The 18642-nt window shown below is 42.3% G+C and overlaps 1 protein-coding gene across 6 annotated transcripts in view; it reads right to left on the bottom strand.

The window, feature by feature from the left end:
* Window positions 1–18642, bottom strand: part of KANK1 (KN motif and ankyrin repeat domains 1) — a 127504-nt gene that overhangs the window by 89532 nt on the left and 19330 nt on the right. For 5 of the 6 annotated variants that reach the window (XM_084505272.1, XM_084505277.1, XM_084505274.1 and 2 more), the window contains exon 2: window positions 5902–6029. The gene's annotated coding sequence lies outside the window, so the exon portion shown is untranslated. Of the gene's footprint in view, window positions 1–5901; window positions 6030–16236; window positions 16343–18642 lie in introns of those variants that run through there. The other variant, XM_084505273.1, reaches the window with a different exon arrangement.

The raw sequence follows: 18642 nt of genomic DNA, 5'->3' as shown, positions 1-18642 counted from the left end.
CAGTTTAATTACTTCATTATTTAAAACTTCTTAACTGAAAAGGCTCTAAAAATATGGAAAGCTAAACTAATGCATAGTCATTCTACATGGAATAGAGGAAAGCATTATAAACATCAGTATAGCTTATGAAGATCGAGTACACTCATACTTTCTTCTATCCTAACACTTTGCAAAGAAAAAAAAAACAAACACCTACAGAGGTCTAGAATGCTTCTACTGAAAGATATGTATGCACACAGATAAAGACGGAAATAATTCCCTAGTCAAAGACAATATTTGTTTGCCACAAACTGTACATTCTCTCTGTGATATTAGAATAATAATCTGTGGGAAGCTACCATTCCAGAAATTATAGCATAAAAAGAAGCTTCAGTATTATTTGTAGGGAAGACTAAGCCTTTGATAGTTTTGCTGGCAAGTTTTATTTATTTTATTATTATTATTTTTAATTTCCAGTCTGTTGAGCAGCTCTTGTACCTTTGTTTAACTACAGGGAAAGAACTGTTCAGTTTACAGCACAGTTTTATATGCAAATTATGTTCTGTAGACACTACTCATCGTAAGTGTCAACAGGAGAAAAAAAGCTTGACAAATTTAAGACTGTTGAGATTTTTCATAAACTTTGAAGGAACACTGAAATTACAAAGCACACTGAGCTCACTGTAAAGCATTTTCTCTAAGCATGTGCCAAATCATGTATATTAAAGGACTTTTAAAAAAAATCTACTATGATACCTTATGCTCCATTTTCCATTTCTAATTATTTGTGACAATTTAAAAAGGAGTCCTGTCTTCTTCACACAGTCAGAGTTCTTGTTTTCATAGCTCTCCCAAGTATGGAGCTTGTTTCTACTCTGTGGAAACATTTCTATTGGATTAACTTGTACTGGAAAAAAACAAGCTTTCACACCCATACAAATCAAGATTCAGGAGCAAATTCAGAGCTGAAAACGAAGAGACATTTTACTGCCAAAAAGTTGGGGGGGCTCCTAACAAATCAGCCAGCTGTTGCACTAACAGCATCAAATAAAGAAATTGCAGAGCTTATTCTACTCTTTATCAATAATGCATGGCTGCGCACAGACAATTTATAGCTGTTTTCCATCACTAGGTATTGTGTAGTACTAAATTAAGTCTACAAAATTCAAGGACAGTCCACCCACACAGCTACTGTAAGCCAGCCAGGCCACTTTGAATAAACATTTTAAAGGCATAAAGTGAGTTTTATTAGCATGCAGATCCACAGCTCTTAGTGGACAAAGTATCGCCATTAAAGAAGTAAGAGTACATTTAGCAGAAAGAGCAATGAGTTGCTCTTATGCCTTACATATAAAGAAATAGTAGATTATATATATACACATAGAAGCAACAACTCAACCCTCTGAATTTATTAAGATTAAAATCTAAAGCAAGAGAAGAATTTATTTTCAGCATTAGAAATTGATTGCCATTCTCAGAAAATCCTAAGACAGGTGCTGAATGGGTCAACTTCTGACAACAAAAGAGATAAGAAAAAGATGGTTTTGACCGGTTTTGTTTACACTCAGGTAGCTCTGAAGATTAATAGATTTATATTTTAATCCTTCACAAGTCATAAATCAGAAAAGCACACACAAGGCTTTCATCAGCATAAAGAACTAGTTATCAGAGAGAGGTCTCCTTAACAACACTTATGGCACAGGTACACAAGTGGGAGGTGGGGTTTCCCAGCAGGCACAGTTAAGCAAGAGTTGGTGTGGCATGATCCAGTTATGTTCAGTCAGTCAGTCCTACCTCTTCGTGTCACAGCAGTCCTGGCACGTAGGTGTGTTGTGTTATGTGTGTCAGAAATACACACATTAAAGCACAGAGCACAAGAGCTGGTCACCAGCAGCAAGAGGATGCTGCTGCTGGGTCCCTGCATCCAAGTTTGACCCAGGCTCTGCTCCAGTGGTCAGTAAGGAGACTCCTGAGTCCTGCTTCCAACATGCAGTCAGGTGCAACCAGCTACGGCGTGGATGACAGCACCACCAGGAGGTGGGTTTGTGTCATGTTGTAAACATCTGCTGCTGTTCCTAAAAGAAACACTGTGCTGCCCATGATCCCTCTAAAGACATCAGCAAGGGTGAGGTTTGCGACAGCTTTTATATGAAAGCAGAGTACCACTCCAGACAGGATCCTCCACATCTTGCTGGGTAGCTGGTGTGACATGATGACATCCCTGCCTGGAAAAGTTTTTTAACAGCGTGGGAGGGTGAAGGATGTAATACAGCATAGCAGTGTGATGGCATTGTGGCATGTTCGAGCACAGGTAAGAGCAGGAAGGATATAAGAGACGGGATTTGAGCTACATCTGTTATAAGATGGTCAAGTAGAATAGCCTGGCCAAATAAAACATGACTGAATTTACTGTCAAGGTATGAAGAAGAAAATAAATCAACTCTGATCAGTGAGATATTTGGATTTTCAATTTTTCAATTTTCCAGTGAAAGTATACAATTTTGATCATGTGGATGGAAGAACTGAGTGCACCCTCAGTAAGTCTGCAGGTGACATCACATTGGGGGGGAAGTGTCAATCTGCCAGAGGGTAGGAAGGCCCTGCAGAGGAGCCTGGACAGGATGGGTCAATGAACAGAGGCCAATGGGATGAGGTTCAACATGGCTAAGTGCTGGGTCCTGCACTTTGGGCACAACAACCCCATGCAGCGCTACAGGCTTTGGGCAGAATGGCTGAAAAGCTATGCAGAGGAAAAGGATCTGGGGGTGCTGATTGATGCTTGCCTGGCCATGAGCCAGCAGTGTGCACAGGTGGCCAAGAAGGCCAACAGCATCCTGGCTTGTTCCAGGAATAGCGTAGCCAGCACGGCCAGGGAGGTGATCACCTCCCTGTACTCTGCTCTGGTGTGAGGCTGCACCTCGAGTGCTGTGTTCAGCTTTGGGCCTCTTGCTACAAGAAAGACATCGAGGCCCTGGAGCATGTCCAGAGAAGGCCTACAAAGCTGGTGAAGGGCCTGGAACAAAAGTCCTGTGAGGAGCAGCTGAGGGAACTGGGATTGTTTAGTCTGGAGAAGAGAAGGCTCAGGGGAGACCTTATTGCTCTCCACAGCTACCTGAAAGGGAGCTGTGGGGAGCTCGGGGTCAGCCTCTTCTCTCAGATAATTAATGATAGGACTAGAGGGAATGGCCTCCAGTTGTGCTAGGGGATGTTTATGTTGGAAATGAGGAGATATTTCTTCTCAGAAAGAGCAGTCAGGCATTGGAATGCGTTGCCCACGGAGGTGGTGGAGTCAACATCCCTGGCGGTGTTTAAGGAAAGGTTGGACGTGGTGCTTAGGGACTTGGTTTAGTGGGCGATATTGGTGGTAGGGTGATGGTTGGACCAGATGATCTTGGAGGTCTCTTCCAACCTTAATGATTCTATATGTTACTGTATAGCAAGTTTAACTTCACCTACAGGAGATGTGCTTTCTTAAAAAGGAGCTATCAAGTATCTCATGACCTTCTGAAGTTAATCAGAGCTTCACTAATCACTGTGGAAAAAGTGATGTAACTGCTCCAGTGAGCCCAGATCATTCAGAAAGTAAGGGTCCAAACTTGACTAAATCTAACTGACACTGTGCCACAGCAATCAGGCCCCAGAGTTTGGTGAAGTTGCATCCACATTGCATCCCTGTGAAAGCAGAATCTGTCTGCTCTGACCTATAGGCAGAAATCATCCAAGATTAAGTTGAAGTGAAATCTAGTCATAAAATCTGTTTTCTCCATGAATAAGCACAAGTATAAAAGCCTAGAGCTGGAAGCTTAAAGAAAAGCAGCTGTTGGATATTTGTAATTTAACCTGCCAGGAGTACAAGGTTTTCTTTACATAATAGGCTGAAGACATGCTGTGAAAAGCAAAACTGCCATTTTGAAGTCTGAGGAGATTGGAATAAAATCCTTGCTTAAATCAAGGCTTCAGGACAAAGAATTGAAAAAAAAAAAACAGACAATCCCAGTGAAGCAACCTTGGCTTTATAAATAGGAATTAATTTTATGAAGCCTGCTGTTCAGCTCATGTTACCAAATGTAATTGCTGTGTAGGTCACTGAAGCAGTGCACTTTTAATTGGCTTGTGGACTCTGGCAGAGTTCAGAGATGCACAAAACACTCTCAGGCCATCTTCACCAAGCACATTGTTCCAGCAGGATGCTGGCCTTGCAACCCACAGGCCAAGCACTGAGGTATGTTAGCATGTCAGACAGCAAGTCACCTCTTATTGCAGAGGTATCTGTACAAACACAAAATGCGTGCTCTGTGGTCACAGTCCTGTTCCTTAACGATCTGATGTGCTACCCCATCCTTCCTGAGAAGTAGCCAGGCAGTCAGCAATCATCGCTATTGTCTTTCCATGACTGCTGATACAAGGCTGCTCTGGGTTTTACAACCTTTCTGCACTCATACTCTTCCTCTGTCTGCACGTTTCCTCACAGCCTCCTCCCCTCTTCTCCCATCCTGCACCTTGAACTGCCATCCACACAAGCCCCCAGACATCCACACTGTGACTACACTTATTTACTGACACCTGCCCCACTGCAGAGGGTATGCAGGTTGGGTGTGCCAGTGCAAGCTGGCAGTGTCCCCACCACCACCACGTCTCCTTTGCTCAGAAGGCTGTGCTTGGCTGAGGGCATGCACTTCCACAGCCAGGACAGGGCTGTGGCACACAGCCACACAGGAACTGGGACAAACCTAGGCACAGTGATAATAAGTTTCCTTATTTATCTTTTTTTCTAAGCATTTCTCTTCCCTGCCAGCTACAGCCCTGCCTTGGGGCCCAGAAGCAGTTGTGTCTGCTTTCTCCCTGTACAAAGCAGTTTTGACAGCAGAAAAGACTGGATTCACCTCCCAGTGCCTTTCCCCAAGAAAAGGAGGAGCTTCAGGAGAGCAGCAGCATGAGTGAGAGCCCAGGGCTAGTTTGGAAGGTGCTGGCCCAAGGTCTGTCTGCACTCAAACTGCAATCTTTGCAGGCTCAATCTTTGCTTGTCAAGAGATGAGTTCAGTTCTAGATGATTCCCCCCTCACACAAACCACAGCACACTGTGGTGCATGTAATGAGGTGGAGGGTAACAAGCCCTAAAAGTAAACAGAAATAGGAGTCAATGGACACTTCAGATAGCAGCTGTCAAACCTGAGGGAATCCAGGAGTCAGTGGCAAAGAGGCCCTTTACAAAGTGATTAGCTCTCTGTGTTTGGCTTACCACATGCTTAATTTGGGAGTCCCTAGTCACCCAGATGACCAGGGCATGGGAGACTGTGCTGTGCACGCATGGGGTGTTGTGCAGACACACTCTGGGCAGCTTCAGTCTGTGCCTGTCTACAGCTCAAAAACCAGTACCACTACCATGAAGCAGACAATATAGGTATGAATCCAAACAGATGGGTGCAAAATACAAGTAAGTATTAATGAAAAGAATGACAGCAGCAGCAGCAGAATGGTCACTTTTTCAGCCACAGACGTGTCTGTCTTTTACAGTCTTCAGTTTTTATTACCCGTATTTTTGCTGATGAAGAATGTCTCAACCTGACATCAAGTAGACTGAAAACAATCCTTTCACTACTAAAACTTACTAATATACAGATGAAGCATTAAGGCATTTTAATAGAAAGTTATACAAACACTTAAAGAAACTAGAACTGATGATTTAGGAGAAGTCAAGTTACTTCTTCATTGCATCTTATTTCTACCCCATTGAGGCTCAGTGAATTTAGTCATAACTGACAAATACTGGCAGTCTGGTCCAGTCTAATACACAAAATACAGGCATCATGCTAGTATGGTTTATTATAAAGCAAGGGATGGACTGAGGCAATGTGTGGGACCGTATTTGTCTATTGTCTTCCCTCTCTCCCCTTACCCTCCAACAAAGAAGCTGCATCTTACCTTAAAAGATTAACAGAAATGCTAGTCCTCTACTTCTCTTTAGCTTTTAGCTTCAGAAATAATGCAGAAGAAACAGCTAGTTCAATACTTCAGCACTTGACAGCACATTCAGGAATCTGAAACTCATCCTACAAGAAGAGAAATGAAAATTAGTCATCATACTTGTTGGGCAATGTATCACATGCTTAAAGCTGCAGATGCCTGGTAATGCCATGCTGTTAAACAATAATGAAGTTCACAATAATCACAAATATGAAAAGTTATGCCATTTTTGGCTTCCAAGGTGCAGTGCACACAAGCAATATTCTGGTTACAGCACCCTGGAAAGAAAGAATGCATCTTGCAACCAATATGTCACCCTGTAGTGCTTTCCCAGTTTAAGAACTCTGTTCAACCAACAGTCAATGCAAATGCATAGAAACAAAGCTTTAGACATGTCATGATAAACCAGTTACGGAAATGCAGCACTAAATGTCTAAGGAATGGTAACCTGGTACTAATTTGAACTGAGAAATGCAGCAGGAGCCCACATGAGCTAAGCAGCAGTGCTATATGATCTGGGAAGATGCTTCTATATATGAATGACATGGAAGCATTTTATAGACTGCAGTAAAGAGACAGTGCCTGCTTTGTCCCATTTCCCTTAGTAGGCTTTTTTAGAAGTCTTGTCTTGCAAGAATTTGCACATACTCCTAGCTCTTACACAGTAAAGACATTGAGACTGAAGTTCATACCTGCACCACTGTAGCACACAGGATGGCTCTTCCCTTTTTCCCACAGGGATTCATATGTTCTGCCACCAAGGTTTAGACCACTTGTTTCTCAACTCCAACTCACTTGGCATGTTTAACTCCTAAAACAAGCTAACTTAGCAAAACCACACACACACAGATGCCACCGAGACCCCTGTTCCTGGCTCTCATGCATCCCGTCTCACAACCATTTGCAGGTACAGTCCCAAGTCAGTACTCCAGGGCTGTGCTGGAGACCTTCTGTATGCAGACATTGAGTAGTTTCATGCTGCTGCTGCTAGCACATTTGACAGCTGTCAAGGGATAGGACAGGAGAACAGTTTATATCTAACATGGTTACTTAAGAGGTTTGAAGATTATGTTATGGAAAAAAAAACACATCAGGTTTTAACTGTGTACTTTCTTAGAGCTTTGGTATGAGAACACAAGGTGATCATTGGCCCAATCTGTAAAACTATAAAGGTGCAGGTTTAATGGAATATAAGTAAATCATACCAGGTAAGAATTAAAGATTTTTTACTGTAAATTAATAGATAAACTGGCACACAAAGCAAGACACGGACCAATGCCTCTACACATACGTTTTTCAAATTCTACTCTGTTTACAAATCCCCAAAATAGCCTTCTAAAGGTAACTGTCTTCAAAAACCAACAGAAGTGGCATTTTTCTTAGGGCACAAGAGCTGTCAATCCCAACATGCAAGAAGCTGGGCAGGGACATCAGGAGACCAGCTTGACTAAGACAAGACCGCTTAGCCAAACTAAAACACAAAAGCAAAATGCATAGGCACTGGAGGCAGAGGTACACATGCTGGGAAGATTATAGGGCTGTGGCCTGGGAGTGCAAGGAGAGGATCAAGACAGCCAAAGCACAGCTGAAACTCAGTTTGACTAGATATATCAACTGACACAAGAAGGGTTTCTTCAAGCACATGGGACAGCAAAGGAAGATAAACTTTCCCTGCAACGAGCAAAACATGAATGAGTTCTTCAACCTGCATAGAAAAGGCTCCTCAACAGCTTGTTTGCCTCAGTCTTCATAGGTAAGTGCTCTAGCCGCATGGCCGGAGTCACAAAAGGTAAAGGCAGAGACTGAGAGAATAAAGAACTACCCACTGTAGGAGAGGATCAGATGTGAGACCGTCTAAGGAACCTGAAGGTGAACAAGGTCCTCTGGGACCTAATGAGATACACCTGCAGATCTTATGGGAACTGGTGGATGCAAGTTCCTAAGTCACTGTCCATCGGTTGCAGTCCAGCAAAGCTTCCGGTGACTAGAAAAGGGGAACACAAACCCCATTCTTAAAAATGGAGAAGAGGAAGACCCAGGGAACTACAGGGCAGTCTCACATCTATGCCTAGCAAGATCATGGAGAAGATTCTCATGGTAATTAAGCTAAGGTACACATAGAATAGAGAAGTGATTGCTGGCAGCTGACATGGTTCACTAAGGGGCAAACAGTGCCTGACAAATCTGGTGTCCGTCTACAACAGAGTTACAGCATTGATGGTTAAGGGAAGAATAACCAACTTCATCTACCGGGACTCATGCAAAATATTTGACATTGTCCCACACAATATCCTAGTCTCTAAATTGGAGAGACATTATTTGACAGATAGGCTACTTGGTGGATAATGAATTGGTTGGACGGTCACACTCAGAGCCGAGGTCAATGGCTCAATGTCCAAGTGGAGATCAGTGACTTTTGGTATTCCCCAGAAGTCTCTACTGGGACCAGAGCTATTTAACATCTTTGACAGTGACAAGGACAGTGGGTTTGGGTGCACCTTCAGCAAGTCTGCAGACAACACCAAGCTGTGTGGTGCAGTCAACATGCTGGAGGGAAGGGATGCCATCCAGAGGACAGGCTCAAGAGGTGGGCCTGTGCAAAAAGCATGAGGTTCAACAAGGCCAAGTGCAAGGTTGTGCACCTGAGTCAGGGCAATCCTGCCCATCTATACAGGCTAGTTAACCAGCAGATAGAGAGCAGCCTTATGGAGAAGAACTTAGGGGTACTAATGAATGAAAAACTACACAAGCTTGCACATCCCAGAAAGACAACCAGATCCAGACTGCATCAAAAGACAGCTGGCCACCAGTTCAAGGGAGATAATTTACAGTGGCCTTCTAGGACCCAAAGAGGGTCTTCTGGAAAGCTAGAGAGGGACTCTTTGTCAGAGAGAGTAGCAAGAGGACAAAGGGTAAATTAGTATATTAAACTAAAAGAGGGTAGCTTTAGATTAGATGTAAGGAAGAAGGGTGGTGAGGCACTGGAACAGGTTGCCCAGAGAAGCTGTGGACGCCCCAACCCTGGAAGTGTTCAAGGACAGGTTGGATGGAGCTTTGAGCAACCTGATCTAGAGAGAGGTGTCCCTGCCCATGGCAGGGTGTTGGAACTACATGATCCAAAGTCCCTTTCTACCTAAATAATTCCCTTAATATTACAGAATAATAGGAAGTATAAGGGTCTGTCTGTGGAAGGAGAAGAGAGGAAGGATTCTGCAGGAAAACCCAAGTAGATGTTACACTCTAGAAAAAAATCCTAAATACAATATCTGTTACAAAACCAGAAATCCAAATGCCCCAGATGTCCCCTTAGTTGAACTTTTAAATAGCATTCAGTGCATCTACACAATACAGAAGTTAACACATGAGGAAACTTGCCATGTTAGAAGACAATTATGTCCTTGGAGCTACATGTTCACAGATAATGGCAAACACCAAAGTCATGGTGTTTGTGTATAATCTCCTGTTCCACACTTTTGTGGAAAGTGTTAAAGCAGCTTCCTGTAAGAGTTTCAAACTGATGCCAAGACTTCAGATCTTCAAGACATTCAGTCAGTTACACAGCCAGGCTGACATTTTGAGGACAATAAAAGTGTTTTTCAAATACCTATTACCATACTCAGAAAGCCTCATCCCCACATCATGGTGTCGTGATTGTTTAGATATTATTCATAAATCATTTTTGCCTCAAAAGATTGTCTTTGGATGCCCTCCCACAGCCATCTTGTCTTTATCAGGTACTCACATTCATCTCATGAGTGTTTGTGCCCACACCTGATGCAGATCAGTATGACAGCATAACTGTGTGATAAAGGCCACAACCATGGAATGGTTTGAGCTCCAAGATGAGCAAGTGATAACTTTGAGAGTTGCACCTCAGAAAACACAAGTCAGATAGGAAGAAAGCTTCAGCTTTGCCTTTTAGCCCAAACAAATCACAATACACACAATCATGCTCCTACATATCTAAGCCCCACCAAAACAAAAACACTGGGTGCTGCACATCCATTTTCCCTTAAGGAGAGAACAAACCACACCTAATAGGTGTTAATCAAAACATCAAACATTAGAAAACATTCTGACACAATGGAGATTTAGAAAAATATGCAGCATCTCAAGCAAAATTTGAATCTGTATAAAACAGATGTATGTATCCTGTATCAAAAAGCAATTGTTCTTCTAAACTGCCTTGCAAATGGCAATCTAAATTCAGTCCCAAGAAGAAAACAGACTTAATTGATTAACACAACTGAGTGCTAAGTAGAAGCAAAGATAAGCAGAAATGAAAACAGACATACTAAAACAGTTAAGCAGAGATTTTACTTACATCAAGGGAGCAAGTTGGCTGATAAAGTTGTCATCTTTACAGGAAGCTCTAACCTTGATAATACTTTCAATTTAAACAAAGCTCACTATGTAATAGATATTTTGCAAACTCACGTAGGCAGGGCTTCAACAACTTCTCATGGAAAGTCAATGTACTTCACAGGCATATTCCTGCTTGACAAGATCTCTGCAGAGTACTCCAGTACTCCATCTTCTCCTCTTTTCCTTTTTAATATTGTTCAACACCTCCTCCCACACACACCTCCAGCACATGCACCTCCCTCCAGCAGACAGCCAGATTCACTTATCTAAAGAGGAATTTATGCTGGTCTGAAAAAACACCAGCTCCCTCAACTGCAAGGACATGTCTGGATAACATATTGAGATATGCCTTAGATGTTGTGTCAAACACTTCAAAGTCAGTTAAAGATGCACTGCATAGCACCCAAAGGGTAATTACTCTCACTGGGGAAAAAACATTTTAAAATAGATTTGTACATGAAGGTAGCATTTCTAGAAATAAACACATTATTTCCTAGTGAATGCGCTGTATTTTTGGACAGAAAGCCCCCAAGTAGCCAAAAGCAATATTGCATCTTCATACACTTCACTGGCATAAGACCTCATAATTGCTAAAGGAAATAACCAAGGTTACGTCTGCATGGCACAAAGCTCCATGCTAATTAACCTTGCAGAGACACTAATTAATCTGGGCAGGATGCCATGATAACATGACTACACTGCTGTCTTGGGAATCTCCCCATGCCAATGTATCATGCTCTTTGGTCGCACACACACACACACCAGCAGTGTCTTTCGCATAAAAGAGGAGTTTTATGCTTTAGATGAATCCCCATAGAGAGGTGTTTCCTCTCAGAAGCTGCCATATAGTTTTTTTTCATTATTTAAATCTGGGGTCTATGGTATACAACACCAAACTATACACTTAAATAATTCTTACCAAATAGTAAAATAATTGACTGGTGTTACAGAGAATAATTAAGCTGTTAGGAGGACCATAAGAGGATGTATTTATGGACAGTCTTCTTGGCATTTGAAAGTTGGCACAGAAGTTTCAGAAAATCATCTCAGAGGGATAACTGTAAAAAATAGTGATTGTCTATCAGCCCTTCAGCAGCAGCAGTTCACCCCACAACAGTCCAGTTTCTCATCTGGTCCCCAGACAGGACAAGGAGGGGTGCTTGTACGTGATCATGTAAGTGTTCACAAGTTAGTACATTCCAAATAGCAGATAATGGAGCCACTGTAGTTGTTAGCACATTCTCAAGAAGTTAAGTTGTTGCCAAACCAACTCCACAGCTTTCCTTTTAACATTATGGTGATTAAACAAGTCTTGGGCTATAGCCAGAACAGCAGCTACCTTATCTGCTATAACTGATGCCACCTCTAGGTACAGAAACCAACTCTTCATATACTGCAAATGGACTTCGAGCTTCTGACTTGTTAAAACACACACCGTAAGTAATAATGTACTGAATAGCAGCTTTAAGTGCCTGTTCCAATAGGAACTGGTCTTTGAACATGCAGAGAGCAAGAAGAAAAGGGAACATTTGGCATACAACACAACCTGCAACAGAACATAGTCTGCCCAACAGTGCAGAACAGGAGAACACAGAAGTGTCATTCACTGTGGCACAAAACAAGACAGAAAGTCATTCTACTGCCGGGCAGAACAGACAGTTTCAGAGAACAGCCCCTGTCCATCCCTCTTTCTCCTCTCCCTCCTTAATCAACATTTAAAACCAGGGCTTTCCCAGACAATCCTCAAAGTCCTAGACTTAAAGGATGTCCTGGCCGTAAAGGATGGACTCTCAAGCAAGGCAGACCTTCTACAAAGCACAGCCCCATGAATTTATGCATGAGCTACTTTAGTGTCAGAACTCATATTGCTGGTAAATGGGATACACAAGATCAGCTAAAACCTGGCGGGCAAGGCTGGCTTCTCATGTTTCAGTTAGTTTGCAGGGCCAGAGGTAACAGCACAACAAAGGGCAGCTTCACCTTGGCCCTTGGTTTGCACTACATCAGTCTGAAAACTTCTAGCCCTATGGAAAAAGTGACTGGTTTGAACAAGCGCACTGTTTCCTGTGGCAAAAGCACAGGGACAACTTAATCTTGGAAAGTGCACTGCATTCAGACAAGGACAAACCACATAAACTGCATCAAAGTGCTTTTAAGCCCTCCTTGCTCCTATCACAGACGACAAGCGCTCAAACAAGTCTGTCTGAATTGGTCACGTACCATTTCTACACTACTGGAAAAAGCACCACTGTAAAAAGCATAATCAGATTACTAGAAATGAAATAGCCCTTGATAAGCTGGTGTTAGTTGCAATTCTCATACTTGGACCCAAGGTGCATCTGCTCAGAAATGGAAAAGTGTTATTAAGAAAACATATTTGCTACATGATTGCTCTCAAAACTAGTAACCTTTCTTTCACACACATATACATATCAGATACCCACGGAAAAGACTAATAAAAGCTGTCTCCTCCAAGGTGATGAATACTTTTTGACCCAAAGGCTGAGTGTTTTTGGATGGTACACAGTAACAATGACACTTTGGGTAAACACTTTATTCTCTAACCAGCAAAACTGGTCTAGATTGTCACAGAACAGTACAATCCAACAATCCACATGAATAGATGTGCTGAGCCTTAATACCTTTAGCTGTCAACTCAGATGAGACTGACTCAAATCACTGAATCCTCAGAGGCCAGAACATGCCCTACTCCTTCCTTCCTCCAATACCTTGCCTAGGTAAATAGCAGAGTTCATCCTGAGTTTTCTGAAGGGTGATCTTTGCTGAGCAGGACAAACAGTTCTGTGACACAGCCACCACTCCAGATTTTTAGCCGGCAGACAGCAATCTGAGCCCTAACAAGAAACAGGCTAACTTCTTAAACGGAGAAGCAGAACTATCCATTCTCTAACTGATGCTACTATCATACATGAAACTTCACTGAGAGTGCTTAGAGCTCACCCAGCTTTCTTTTATCCCATTTGCAGGGAAGTCACTGCTCATGGACTGTGTCACTCTAGCAAGTAAGAGGAGGGAAAGTCATGAACATACACAAGTTTTTTTCCTCTTCCTTTCTCACATCACCCTTTCTGTAGGGGGGACAAATTCTTTGTTATCTATCCAGATGACTTTAGCCATCACAAGTCAGATGGCCTAGGTTTAGAAGTGCAACATATTTTCTGTTGCTCTAAAGCAAGATGGATTTTACACAGCTGGTTTAGATGGGCCAAATGTTAGGCAATGAATGGAGTGAAGATAGGGTGTCACAACTGAAGCAAGTTACCTAAAAACAACTCAAGAAAGATGGAAAACTAGGATGACTCTCAGCTACAGATGTCTTCAATTAACCTTTCTCAACACACCATTTCTTTTTTAAACATACTGTATCCAGTTATATCCTTTGCTTGGTCACAATATCATACCATGCGACCCCTCTGGCAAGCAAAGTACCTAATAAATCTGTGCTTGCTCCCTTATGGAGACCAGGGATTACCAAAGGCTGTGAAGGTCATCCTTTTGTTCTACAGTGAAAAAGAACTGGAAAAGGGGAGAATGACACCGAAAGGGGCTATAAGAAACTTCCTTGCTTGCTCAGTTACTAAACACAGATGGGCTTCTTCTGATGAGAGCCACCTGCATACCCCTCTGGTCCCATCAGAGATGGTCCAACAGGAGAGGGAAGCTCCTCAGAATTTCTCCTTAAGAGAATTTCTCATTAAGGAGAGGCTCTGCCAGCTTGTAAAAGGAAGAAGGTTACTTCACTAAGTACACTTAACTTTCAAAGTTAAGTTAAAGATATAGAGCTAGTTGTCATTAGCTCCTGAAATAGCAGCTCAAACACTAATAATTGATGAGCCTCAAAGAGTCTTAACTGCTGGATTTCAAGCAACACAAGCACAAGCAAGCCTCTGTAAGAACTGCCCTTTCTTTGTGCTGTTGCTCCATCCCCTCATTTCCTATGAGCAGATTCCCCAGCATCAGGTATCACAATGTATCTTCATGGGTGTAACACAGCTAAAGGTGATAACAAAACAAAACATATATAAAGCAGTTAATCTGCTTGAGAACCACACCAAGAACCTGCATGGTGAAGTATACGTGTCCTTCACATCTCCTTATCTAAGCTTGGAGCTTTGGTCCCCCTTTGTCTTGGGACTGGCAACATCCTGAGGCTTCAGGGAAAAAAGACAATAGGACTAACATCCCCTTCTGGCACCAAGGTAAAATTTGGACCAAGTCATTCTGCTTTGCAGCTCAGACTTTTCTATATCTGTTTTGTTCACATACCTTCAGGATTTTCAAATGGGTGTTACCACCATCTCCCTAATGAGATTCCAAAGCACTTACTCCCAAAAGACGGGGTTTTTGGATGAGCTACTGTGGAATAATCTCCAAGATCCATCACTGTTTTGAAATAGCCCTCAGCACCCACCACACACAGTCCTTCTGTTATGGCTCTATGGAATTTCTGATGCCAAACCAAGATGAGAATGTGCTTCTGTCATGCGTTCAGCCTAAAGCTTTGAAGATGGAATGAATTAATGAATTTAATTAGCTGCACAGCACTGATCTGCAGAAGTGTGAACAGTCACTTATCACTGAGGGTTACTGTCATCGCAATGTTGTTTCCCTTGTGCAAAAGGAAAAACAAGAAATACGGCAAACTGTTGCAGATGTTCTGTATCAATGACTTGAGCAAGAAGAGCTAAAACCAAAGTCATTCTGAATTTCTAGGGATCTGGTGACTAAGAAAAGTAAGCAAACAAGCATGTGGCCTCCCAAAGTAAGGCAATATTGTCCTCCAGATTCCCACCATTAGCTCTTAATAAAACTGCTTTCCTTTCCCCAATTTCATTTCAACTTTATATTTCAAGGAAATGTTTGACTGTGTCCCTCAAATTAAGCAGGGGAGTAGCTGGTCCTCGTCCTAACACAAGGTAAAAAAAATAGCAAGGGGAAGACAAGCACTATTGACATGCAGTGCCAGTCAGGATAGTCTTCTCTGTTGAAATTATCATGGGTAGTATATTCAGCAATGGGCTAGATCAGAAATTCTACAATAAGAAAGTACACACAAGTGTCAATAATCCTGTCCCTTCTGCCAAAAAAAAAAAAAAAAGAAAAAAAAGTAGGGAGACAGACATTACAACAATACAATACACTGGATTTTCAAGCTCCAACTCACAAGCATTGAGGTTGTAATTTAACAGCTACCTAATTACTCATACGGGGGAGTAGGGGCTGAGGAAAGTAATGATATACAAAAGTGAATTCTGTTATTTTAAATGTGTTTCCCTCAATGAGCCAGCCAAAAGGAGCAAAACAAAATTGCAAAAATCCTCTCTGTGCACACAGTTCATAAAACATGAAGGTCACAGAGCAAGGCAACCCAACCCAGACCCATTCTCCCTGAAAAGCTGCAGACTTTCATTTGCAAGTACAGCCCGCAGAAGGCGGGGGAGGGAGAGGACAGAAGAAAAACACGCAAAAGCCAGTGCAAAGCTTTGCAACCCTGCTTCATCATGACAATGTGAGGGCTCAGAGTGCTTGCTCAGGATCACCCCCAATGGAAAAAAAAATAAAAAAATCACTAACTTGATCGCTGTCATGCCACAGCTCCAGCCTAACAGACTTTGATTTGTGCAGGATCATCCAGGATGTTGCAGTATCCTGTATGCTGCTTGCCCACCACGGAGATACCGACGGAGGAATTTCTCACACACACACATTACACACTCTCGGTAATACTTTCACAACATTAAGTACTGCCCTTCAAAAACAAACCACCACTTCAAGCTGCAAGTACTCCCCTATTTAGATATATTTTAAATAGCCCATTAGACTGTAACACTCAAACCTACTCAGCCACACAAAACCGGGCAGATTTCACTATTTCACAAAAAAAAATTGAAAAAGGACTAAACTTACAGGGTTGTTACTCCACCGTTTCTCTCTAGCACACGGCACATCATTGAACTGCAACGCCTGAAACAGTAACTTGACCTCTCTGGGAAGGTGGGCGGTATTATACAAGCTGAAACATTAGAAACATGCATAATTACGCTGGGTATTTGCCACACATTCTTTCATCCGTGAACAAATATGAATGGAAAAGTCATACTGACACTCCAGGCTTAGATTATGTCCAAACCATCAATTAAGAAGATTTTTTTCATGAGGCCTTGGGAGAACAAAAGTTTTCAGAGCAGGAGAAATTTTCTGTGGAGTTACACTGTGCATATATTACAAAGAGAACACCGCCAGCTCAAGGCTGAGACAACAGTGAGCTAGACCAGGGAATTTCAGCTTTCTTGCCTGCCACCACCAGCAGCTTAGCCTGTCGCTTTGTTCTCCTGGGAGCACATGCAGCCATGGCACCCATTCATGCAGCGCCAGCAAGGACACCTGCCAGGGTGCCACCTGCATCCTGCCACTAATCACCCACCCCTTCCTGCGGTGACACCTCTCCTCCACACCACTGCAGCACCTGCCTGTCCCTCAGCACAGCCCTGTGACAGCTCCATCCAACCAAGGATTTTCAGCAGGACCCATATGGCTGGTCTTAAAGCATTACCAAATGGACAAGGAGGGCAGGGGACTGGAGACAAGACACTGTGCTTGCCCACAGCTGCACCCACATCCATGGCTCACACCACAACTGCTCAAGCTTCTGGCAATGTCCCTTTTACACCAAGCATGTGGAGCTCCCTCGCTGTACGTAGCCTTCTCTTCCAAAAAAAAGCATTTGGAGGAACTGCACACACATCTAACCACAGTTTTCTGCTGTCACATTAAGGTTTTCTCTTCTTCAAACTCAAGACTTAGCCATGCTCCTCCTGTCCAAGCAAGATGCAGCATCCACAGCTGCTGTGATCCTAGTTTCTCTTCAAGATGTTTTGACAGCAACATCCACATAGTTTTTCCCAGGCAGCTCTAGCTTATCCCCTTTCCACAAGGGGACACTTTCTGTTCTTGATTCAACCATTTCATTCTCCATGCTTGCCCTACAAATAGATGTGGGATACACAGTATTTATTTCAGCCAATTCCCCATGCACTACAGGCAACGCATGCACATCTGTAGCACTGGTACGGAGCAGAGACATGACTTATTCTAGAATAATTCTTTTGTTTCATCCTTCAAGCAGGCCAGCTCCCTCTCTCTCTGCCCCTTTGTTTATATACTTCAAAGCTTTTGAAGGTCATAGCAAGGCATATATTGAACTACCTCTCAAGATCTGAGAATCAGCGTTGGATACAACCGTTGCAGTTTCCAAACATGAGTTGCCAGCAGTGATCACATAATAAAAACTTAAAAATTTTCCCCTACATATACCTGAAAACACAAGATATTAAAAAAGAAAAAAAAAAAAAAGGTGAGTGCCAAGCAGTGTGAAGTGATACAAGAACTCGCCGTGGATTTATTTATTTATTCTTGCTAGTTTTAAACTTGCTTTTTCAAATAGTGGTTTATTCATTAGAGGTTAAACTATTCATACTTTCTTGGACACTTCTGAAAACCGTGGGGAACTTTATTTTGAAATTTCTCACCTTCTTCTTTATAACTTAAAAATCAGTTAGAAAAGGACAGAGCAGCCTTCTTAAACCTTACCTGAGATATCTCTTCAAAATGCCTGAACTGTATGATGAAAAAGCTTTCAGTCAGAAGTGGTTTGTGGCCAAAAGAAAGGAAACAATGTGCATCTGCAGCATAGCAATGCCCACAGAGCACAGACCTAGGTTTGCAGCAAATCCTCATTGGAATAATTTAATTGCCACTATGTATGAATAGGAATTTATCAAGCCTTTTTCAGTATTTGCTTTTCAAGCAAATACTAAAGAACGGAATCTTAAAGGTATAGTATTGACTTTCCCATTTAGAAGTGGTTTGATAACAACCTTCCTCAAGTCATTCTGCCAGGAAGGAGTAGTGTGAGCACAGAGCTAATCTGGGCTTGTTGGTTAAGCTCTTTCTCCTGCTTTATTCAGAAGGCCTAGACAAATAGTTTATCCATGCACAGACCTTGGGGCCTTACAAAATATTTTGTATTCTACTACAAGCTTAGGCACATTACATAAACATCAGGAGTGCCCACTAAAAATGTGAACACCTTCCCCTCTGCCCTGCAGTAAGTGTCTTCATGACACTGCTTCATAAACTGATCCCTGATAGAAAAAATAAATAAATGAATGAATAGATAAAGTATATAGAGGGCTTCCATCAAAAAAAAAAAAAAAAAAAAAAGTGGTGTAATCTGTAGCCTGTCTATACATAAACCAGGGGTTTGGGGAAAAAGAGAGGGAGGGGGAATTCAGGTGTATAAACAAACTTTTC

Source organism: Aythya ferina, assembly GCF_964211825.1.
Source record: "Aythya ferina genome assembly, chromosome: Z".
NCBI classification, from domain to species: domain Eukaryota; kingdom Metazoa; phylum Chordata; class Aves; order Anseriformes; family Anatidae; genus Aythya; species Aythya ferina.
This window is presented reverse-complemented; position numbering and strand designations above follow the sequence as displayed.